We start from the raw sequence: 10,390 nt of genomic DNA, 5'->3' as shown, positions 1-10,390 counted from the left end.
CACGGTCTAATACAAGTGTCTGCACTTCCATCTTGCAAGCACCAAGTGGCCAGGTCTACCAGACAGTGCACACACACACTCTAATATCCATATAAACATAACTGCAATAGGAGACATTATTTTAACGTGGTTCGACAGATGGCCTACATCCATGGAGCACTGCCATGATCAGGCATTTTCTATGTTCAATCCACTACAACAAATCAGGATCATTCACTCTTGCTTAAGACAAGATCAAGGGTTACAATAATGAAGGTGAGTTCTAGCCGCTACAACGACACAGGAGCAGCCTCTCCTGCTTCAACCTATGCTATGCAAAGGCTAGGGAAACAACCTCTGGTTTTCACAGTCACAGCTGTGAAGGTATTACAACACCCTTTGTTTAGTTTCCCATTGGACATCCAACAATAATGTCCTTCCCACCGTACTAGAATGATCTGCCTTTTGGGCTGACCTTTTTAACTTTGTTAACAACCTTTCCTTTCCCTTTGTTTTGATTGGAGACTTTAACCAGGTGCTCCACCCGGGGGAAAAAAAAAAGGGAGGATCATTTCCCTCACCTAGCAATTCTGCTGCGTTGGGCCTTAACAATATTATTTCCTCTTTTGACCTTTCAGACATTCCCTTGATTGAAACAAGATTTACTTGGTCCAATAAATAGCATATTCCCAATCTGATCAAGGGAAAATTGGATCGCTGCCTAGCACATCCCTTATGGATGTCTTGGTGTCAGCAAGTATCCCTTAATTCCTTGGCTTCTTTTGGATCGGATCATAAACCTATTATTCTTAAAGCTGACCTCTCTCCTTCCACCAATAAGAAACTCTTTCACTTCCAAACAGCTTGGCTTTACCATCCTGGATTCCATGATTTTTGAAGACTAGATGGTCAGCCTTAAGTGAAGCGAATTTAATTGCTAAACTTTCAAGATTTAAGAATTCCCTTAAATTTTGGAACCATCATATTTTTTGTAACCTCACTTCTTTTAGGGACTCTCTCTTCAGCCAATTGGCTAACTTGGAGAACCAGGTTCCTTCTCCAGAAACAATTTCCAAAATCCATGACATTACCAACACTCTCCATTGGGTTCTTGAAGCAGAAGAAAATTTCTAGTTCCAAAAATCTCGCCACCTTTATGTTTCTTAAGGATATCGAAATACTCGTTTGTACCACTCTATGGCCAATTTTCATAATAAGGTCCGCCATATAGATTGCATCAGGAACAATGGAGTCTTTGTTTTATGATGTAAATCTCATTGCAGATGTTTTCTCTACTCATCTCTCCTCTATTTTTACATCTTCTAACCCCTTAGATCCTACATTGATTGAACCCCTGTTCTCCTATACCATCTACCCTTGAAAACAATGCTCTCACATCCCTCCCTTCAATTGAGGAGATCAAGGATGCAATTTTCAGTAGTGGACCATATAAAGCCCCTGGTCAAGTTGGTTTTTCAGCTATCTTTTACCATAAGAATTGGGACCTTCTATAGGCCGATATCATGACCTTTGTAATTTCTTTTTTACTCAAGGGTCTTTACCCTTTGGAACGAATCGCACCTTAATCACCCTTGTTCCAAAGAAGGAGAATGCATTAAACCTTGAGGACTTTCGACCTATAAGTCTGTGTACAACTTATAAAATCCTCTCTAAGCTTCTAGCAAAACGTCTTCGCGGGTTACTGAATGACATTATTTCCCCATCCCAATCGGCTTTTGTTAAAGGTCAACAGATCTCAGATAACATAATTATGTTAAATCCGTGCCCAAAATCCGGTTTAAAGCCTGGTCTGATCGATCCGGTTTGAATTTGTGTAGAATCGGCGGCGGCGTACTCTAGAGAACTGTAGGCGGTGATACTCAAACTATCCACAGGGTCATTGATCGTATCATAGGGGAGGTCGTCGAGAATAAGTTCATCGACAAAGACAGGGGGAAGTTTGTCGACAAAGGGATATTCTTGGCATTCCCTCCGCAAGCGGACCCACAAGGCCCGTACCGGTTCACTATTCCACTTTACGACAATTGGGGGTAAGCCATTATCCACATATTCTATTATCATATAAATACTAATGTGGGCTTAGGACTATATAATCATTTTACTTAGAAATAGAACCTGACCTATGGGCCTAAGTGGATCCAAAAGCCCAACAACCTAAAAAGACCTACGGGCTTAGGACTATCCAAACAAGCCCTAGTAAAATAGACCTAAGGATTTAAGACCTAACCAAACAAGCTCTAGTTAAATAGACCTAAGGAACTAAGACTCAACCAAATATGCCCTAGTACTAATGTGGGGTAAATAGAGACCAAGCCACTATTCACCTCACAATAGAAAACCCTAGGATCGATTGTGAAGGAGAGAAGAAGAGAAGGAAGGGAAAGGAGAAGTGAAGAAGAAGAAGGAAGGAGGACCTCACCTCAATTCTTATTGCTTAAGGTGAGCACACCTCTCATTTCTCTCTCTCTCTCTCTCTCTCTCTCTCTCTCTACATTGATTCCATCTTAGTTTGGGATTAAGGTGAAGCACCATTAATGGAAGGTACTATGACTTCTATTGTAAAGTTAAATGCACCCTTGCAACCTCCATTCTCTTTCCCACTTGAAACCCAACTCATTTGAGTAAACCCTAGGTTAGGAACTAGTGAATCTTGGGATTTTCTTAGGGTTTAATAATGATTCCTTCTTGGCCATATATCAAGCCACCTTTGTGAGCTTTAATGAGGCCCATTTACCCCTTGTACATATTCATGTGCTTCTCTCCATTGGTGTTAGTGTTCAAACCCATTAAATCCATGGATTTATAAACCAAAATGGTTAAGACCAATTAAACCCCAAATGGGGGAGGTCTTCATAGCTAGAACAACCCATAAGACCTTGGGATATGTCCCTTATGAGCCAAAACCCCAAAATCCCAAGACCAAATTCGGATTTGAGAGTAAAGGAGGACAGGCAGGAGGACAGGCACAAAGAAATTCTGGGTTGTCCGTGCCTGTCAACACTGCCAAGGACAAGCAGGAGGACAAGCACGAAGGTTCTTGTCTGTGGAACATTGTTGTTCCTGGCTGTCCCCTGTTTTGGAATGTTTGAGGTCTATTTGGGTTCTTTCCTCTTGGAGACCTATGTATGGGATATTTATATATTGTTGTATGTATCTAGGGCATCCAAGCACGGGGTCGTATCACGTTTTAGAGCACCGGAGTATTTATCGCTTGATCAAACCGAGTCTCAAGGTGAGGAAATCGGATACCCAAACCTATTTTGAAAATGTCTAATTCTTCATTGTGTGATTTTCGTACATGAACATACTTGGTTGATTGTTGAGATTGATTGATTAATGATGGAAATGCTTCCATGTTGACTGTAGATGCTAGGATGTATTTTACTTTCAAAATTACTATTGTGATGTGTTATTCAAATGAGAACATGGTTATGTGAAGAGAATGAGAATGCGAATGGGAAAGAATGATGAGACAGGTATATGCAATGAGAATAGATGTGGCTTTATGAGTTGAGAATAAACACGGTACTGTGTGTTGAGATAAATGTGGATGTGTGATGAATATAAACATGGTGATACTTGTTGTGAATGAATATGACTGTGTATGTGAGAATGGATGTGGTTTTGGTGTTGAAATATGGGAGTGACTAATGATTGTGAATGATGGGATCCAAGTGCCATAGTGTGCGCCGGATTTGGGATCCATAACTAAATTGTGATTAAATGTGTGCGTGTAAGCTAGAGGGGGCGACAGGATAGTGAGCCCGGTGGAGGGACTATGGATTTGACCTCTGGCCTACATGTGTACATTCCCTATTAGACATTAGGTGTCGTTGGCTAGGTTGATGCCGTACCCAGTGCTACGATCCTTGCCAACAGGGGTTTACGAGTTGGATAATCCCCCACGGGGAAACCAGCGGTTTCGATTGAGGACTGGAAGCGGTGATTCCTAAGGAGGACTGGAACCATGGTAGTGGGATTAACTCGGGGGTTTGCTGGGTAAACTAGGGATTCTAAATGAGGTATTGGGACCGGCGAGTCCGAAGGAGGACTGGGACCGGCAAGCTCCCTGCGTAGCTCGGGTTTGTTATCGTCGGATAGGCCATCCAAGTGTGAGTGATGGAGGGTCGGGGATGCTACCTAGGGTGCTGCAGTAGCACTATACCTGACTTAGAATTAGAGTTAGGTGCACACTGACTATTGCATTCATGCATCATAATATTTGTCATCCATGTATATTGTAACCAATTGCATGATTCGATTTGCTCATTGGGCTCCATGGAGCTCATTCCTCGTGGAAACCTCTTGTTTAGATGATGGTGCAGGTATGGAGGAGCCAAGTGGCTCAGAGTACGTGGCCCCTGAGGGCGGCAGTGGCGAGGACTGGTAAGCCGCTAAGGAAGGGGAGCATGCACCAGGCTGCTACTGCGATATGTGCTACCAGGGAGAGTAGCACTGTTGGATATTGGGCCGATGGCCCCATTTGGACATTTTATATTCTGTCATGTGGTTACTTGTTGTTTTATCATTTTGGGTCCTGTCATGAATAATGTATTATCTAAATACTATTTAATACATAAGTTCTGATGGGAAGATAATATATCTTGGATTATTGATGTAATAGATTGATAACTTGGATAAACATTAACAATTACAATATCTATGTAATCATTTAGTCTCCATTACTCTGATTATAATGATATACTTTTTATCTTGCCCTTGATTTATCTTGTATGGTATGGATGAGTTAGCTTAAATACTGCATCAGTGATCCTGATGGTAGTGTGGAGCGTATTTATACGCTTTGATCACAGATTTCGATGGTTTAGGAATCAAGGTGTGACAATTATAGTTCATGAAATCATCCATTACATGAGGCATTATAGGCAAACAAGGCTGGGTAGCTATAAAACTTGACATGTCCAAGGCCTATGACCATTTGGAATGGGGTTATATTCGAGCCATCTTTTCTTTCCTCAGGTTCTCCCATAACTAGTGTGATCTCGTGTACTTCCTCATGTCATCTATGTCCTATTCTATTAAATTGCATGGTGGTGCTTTTGATTTTTTTGAATCATCAAGTGGGATTAGACAATGGTGTCCCATTAGCCCTTATTTATTTATTCTAGCCATGGAAGGCTTATCCCGATTACTTGCTGCTTATCGAGAATTAAATCTCATTAAAGGGATCCAGATTGCGCGTCATGCTCCTGAAATCACACATCTCTTGTTTGAGGATGATACCATGATCTTCTGGCGAGCATCCTTGGAAGATTTGATACCATTCAGGCTATCTTCCAACTTGTTGAAGGCATTTCTGGACTCTCTATCATTTGGAATAAAAGTGAGATGTTTTTTTAGTAAAAACACTCCATCTGGATTGAGATCCCAAATTTGTAATCGTTTACACTTAAAAGAAATGTCTTCCTCTTCTATCTACCTCGACACCCCAATCTGTCCCTCTAGAAAAAGGAGTTCCCATTTTAATAACATTATTTTCAAAGAAGAGAAATTATCCAATTGGAAATCCTCTCTTCTAACCCAAGTAAGGCGTTCCATCCTTCTTAAACCTGTTATTAGTTCTATGCCAACCTACATGACACCATGTTTTTTGTTTCTTAAATCAGCATGCTCCTTATTAGATTCTCTAAAATGCTAGATTTTGGAGAGGAGAGAATCCACCCAATAATAAGCTTTCCTTCATTTCATGAAAATCTATATGTCAGCACAAGGATGTTGGGGGTTTAGGCTTTCGGTTATCCTCTATTCATAATGAGGCTCTCCTCCTTCGTCTTGGGTGGCGCCTCTTAACCAACTCATTGTCCCTTTGGAGTCGAATCTTCAAAGCTAGATATTTTCCCAGCTCCTCCCCATTAAATCTAAACCATAAACCATGAAGAGGATCATGGATTTGGGGCAGTATATCTCACATTTTGCTTTGTTTGTAGAAAATGCTTTATTGGAAAGTTGGGTCAGGAACTTCTATCTCAATTTGAGATTATTCATGGATCTCTAATAGCTCTCCCCCCTACTTCCAACATTTTTATTCAACAGCGGCCACTATACCAATTCGTCTCAGAGCTTATGTGTGGCCGAAGTTGGAACTCTTCTCTCATATATTCTATCTTTCCATCCACTACAGCCCTTCAAAGCCTCCAAATTTCCTTGACAACCCACCCTCATGAGGATTTTCCTTTTTGCCCTTTCACAAAATCAGGGATCTTCACTACTAGCAACTAGGCTATTATCATCCCCCTCTTTCACTTCTTCTTTTCCTTCTTCATCATGCCCTTATAAGGGACTTTGACGTGTAATTTGGGAGCTCAAAGTACACTTAAAGTTCAAGCTGTTCATTTGGAAACTCCTTTAAGACGGTGTAGATACACGCAGTATCTTCAGTCATTTCCTAAATATTACGAATCAGTGTGTTTTTTGTGGATTTGCATTGTGAAACCCCATGGGACCTATTCCTTTCATGTGACATTTCAAAACATGTATGGGCAGCAGGATTGCTAGGTTTGAGGACAAAACATCTCCAAGGTTCATCAATCCTTAATCTCCTCTTATGTGCAAAATTGAGTTCCTAGAGACGATGAACGAGAGGTTCTTCTGCAACTAATCAATCCACTGGAGTCTCTTTTTGTAAAATATGGGAGGTTGAGTTCAATTCTCAGTAGTATTTCTTATTAGACTGCAATAGCATTATATACAAGATTACAATGAAGAAAGAAATATAGAAAGAAATATGAGACAGTATGCAAAGAGAGTCCATTCATATCGCATGTGATATAGTTTCCATAAGTCTATTATCACATGTGATATGAATTTGAAATACAAGAATGGTAAGGAATATGGAAGGCTTGGTGCGAACGGGACTCCTTCCATTGAGTTCGACTAATGTTCCCCCTCAATTTGGAGCGTGGACATCACGAGCGCCCAACTTGGACATTAATGCATGAAATGCGTCACGGCCCAAGGCTTTTGTAAAAATATTGGCAAGTTGCATGCGAGAGGGGACGTGAGTAGTGGTGTGACATCCGGATTGAATGCGATTGCGAACCACGTGACAATCGATTTCTATATGCTTTGTGCTCTCATGATAAATTGGATTAGCTGCTATGTGTAAAGCAGCCTGATTGTCACAAAACAGTCGCATGGGAGAAGAAAGAGTTACACCAAGATCTTGGAGGAGCGAACGAAGCCATACGGCCCATACCAACTCATAGGTCGCAGTTGCCATGAAACGATATTCGGCCTCTGCCAAAGAATGGTAGACTATGCTTTGCTTCTTCGACTTCCAAGAGAGCGGGCTGTCACCAAGAAAGGTGATGTAACTGGTGACAGAGCGGCGGGTAGTTGGATATGCATCCTAGTCACAGTTTGAGAATGCCTCTAATTGAAGAGAATTGCTGGCCGAAAGAAAAATACCTAAACCAGGCAAACCCTTTAAGTACCGAAGGACACGATTAGCAGTGTCCAAGTGAGGTTGGCGTGGTTGATGCATGAACTGGCTTAAGGAATTGATCGCAAAAGTGATATTAGGCCTAGTGATCGATAAATACATGAGGCGACCAATGAGGCGGCGATAGCTAGAAGGTTTGTCCAGGAGAGGACTAGAGTCAGTGTCCAGCTTCAGTTTCTGCTCCATTGGAAAAGGGGATGGTTTGGCGGCAAGCAACCTTGACTCAGAAAGGATGTCAAGTACATACTTACGTTGGTTGAGAAAAATCCCTGTGGGGCTGTGCGCAACTTCAATACCCAGGAAATATTTCAGTTTGCCCAGATCTTTGAGATGAAAGCGATCATATAGAAAAGAAACCAACGTAGATATCACAGCAGGATCATCACTCGCAATGACCAGATCATCAACATAAACCAAAACAGCCATATAAGCAGTGGAAGAACGGTGAACAAACAGAGAATAATCGGCTAATGACTACTTGAAACCTGCTTCAAGTAAGGAGAGTGTGAGAGTGGCAAATCAATTGCAGGAAGCCTGTTTGAGTCCGTACAATGATTTTTGGAGCTTGCAATATCGCGATTCCCCCTATTTGGCATAATCGGGCGGGAGGCGCATGTAAACATCTTCATGTAAATCACCGTGGAGGAAGGCGTTGTTGACATCCAATTGATGGAGATGCCAATCACGAACTGCAGCAACAGCAAGAAGACTGCGAACGGTTGTAAGTTTGGGAACCGGAGCAAACGTGTTGGTTTTAGTCCAGGCCCTCCTGCTGAGTGTATCCTTTAGCAATAAGACGGGCCTTGTAACACTCGTTGGTTCCATCTGTATGGTGTTTGATCTTGTAGACCCATTTGCAACCAATGGGAGATTTACCTACAGGAAGAGGCTACAAAGACCAAGTGTTATTATGCTCCAAAGCATGAATTCCTGGCTCCATGTCACTATGCCAGTGGGGGTGTCTAACAGCCTCAGTGAAGGTGCTAGGTTCATGATCCGAAGATAATGCACTAAGAAATGCAAAATGAGATGCAGAAAAATTAGAATAAGAGACATAATTTTGAATAGGGAAAGGAACATTACCTTGCACCAAAAGAGACTGAGTGGGAGCAGAACCTATATTGACGGTCCCAACCATATAATCTTGTAAACGAATGGGGCGCATAGAAACCCGATTGGTACGATGGGGCTTAGGTGGCAGTGGGGGAGAGGGTGGGGAGACCGTGGGAGCGGCTGGAGAGGGAGGGCAGATGATGGGAGCGGGTGGAGAAGGGGGGTGACAGTGGGAGCTGGTGGAGAAAGAGGGGCAGGGGTGGGAGCAGGCGGAGATGGAGGGGAGGAGACGGGAGGTGGTGGAAGGGGAGCATGGGCGGTGATGGAGAAGGGTCATCAGGAACGGGTAGAGGCAGGACAGCGGATGGAGGATCTGAGTGGTTATGAAATGGAAAAGTGGTTTCATGGAATGTTACATCCCTAGAGACAAAAACCTGCTGAGTATCAAGATCATATAGACGGTACCCTTTTTGGCCAAAAGGGTAGCCCAAACAAATGCAGCGGTAGCACGGGGGTCAAAGATGCGACGCCCGGGCATATGGTTATGCGCAAAACACAAAGACCCAAAAACCCAAAGATGGCTATAAGAGGGTGTTGTTTTGAAAAGCAACTCATGTGGTGTTTTGCCCTGAAGAACGGGTGTGGGTAAGCAGTTGATAAGATAGGCAGCGGTAAGAACGCAATCCCCCCAAAAGAGAATGGGTAAACTAGCCTGAAAGCTTAAAGCGTGAGCAACTCGAGGAGGTGACGATTCTTGCGTTCAACAACACCATTTTGTTGTGGTGTGCCGACGCAGGAATGTTGATGAACAATTCCATGTGTAGAATAAAATAAATGCATGGGTTGAGAAAGAAACTCCGTTCCATTATCCATCCTAATTTGTTTAATGCAACAATTAAATTGAGTATGGCGCATCAAATATACCTAAACACTACGTGAATGATCATCAACAATAGTAAGAAAAAAATGAGCGCCAGTGAGAGAAGCAGTGTGATATCCCCCCCAAATGTCACAATGAATAAGATCAAAAGGATGCGCACAATGGGTATTACTTAAAGAAAATGGAAGCCGAGTTTGTTTAGATAAATGATAGACATCACAAGTGGATGGGGAAATTAAAGAAACATCAGAAAGTGTAGAAGAAATGCAAGAGAGATGGTCCTTTGAAGGATGACCAAGGCACATGTGCCATAAAGCAGAAGCAGAATCACGTTGAGCAGAAGAAGCCACCGGAGATGGAGTAAAGTGGTAGAGACCGTCACGCATTGTGCTCGCCCCAATCAACCTCTTCGTTGAAAGGTCATGTATGGCATAAAAAGTAGGAAAAAAAATGGCAGCACAATTCAGAGAGTGAGTCAGCTTACTAATGGAAAGTAAATTAAATTGAAAAGAAGGAACATAAAGAACATCACTAAGAACGATGTCAGGGTTAAAGGACTTGGTGCCAATATGGGTAACGGGAAGGGTTAGACCATTAGGGAGGCGCACAGGGGATGCGATGGTGGTGGAGGATGTGTTGGTGATAAGAGAAAGAGAACTGGTCATATGATCAGAGGCCCCACTGTCGAGTATCCAAGGAGTAGAAGACATACCAGAAATGGAGAGACATGACTCTTGGCCGACAATATTGGTGCTAACGAGTGATGGGCCAGCGTTAAGAAGGGAGAGGAGCTACTGCACCTAATCGGCAGTGAGACCTGTGGAGAGAGCTGGGGCGACTGTGGCAACATGGGCTGCGGTTGGGGCATGACGATTTACTGAAGAGCCTTGATAGGGATGACGACTGTGAGCTTGATGGCCAGGCAGATAGCCGTGGAGAGGCCAACAAGTGGCGTGGGTATGGCCGTATGCCTTGCAATGGTCACACCAGGGACA

Source organism: Telopea speciosissima, chromosome 3 (genome assembly GCF_018873765.1).
Source record: "Telopea speciosissima isolate NSW1024214 ecotype Mountain lineage chromosome 3, Tspe_v1, whole genome shotgun sequence".
Taxonomy (NCBI): domain Eukaryota; kingdom Viridiplantae; phylum Streptophyta; class Magnoliopsida; order Proteales; family Proteaceae; genus Telopea; species Telopea speciosissima.
Note: the sequence above shows the minus strand (reverse complement) of the source record.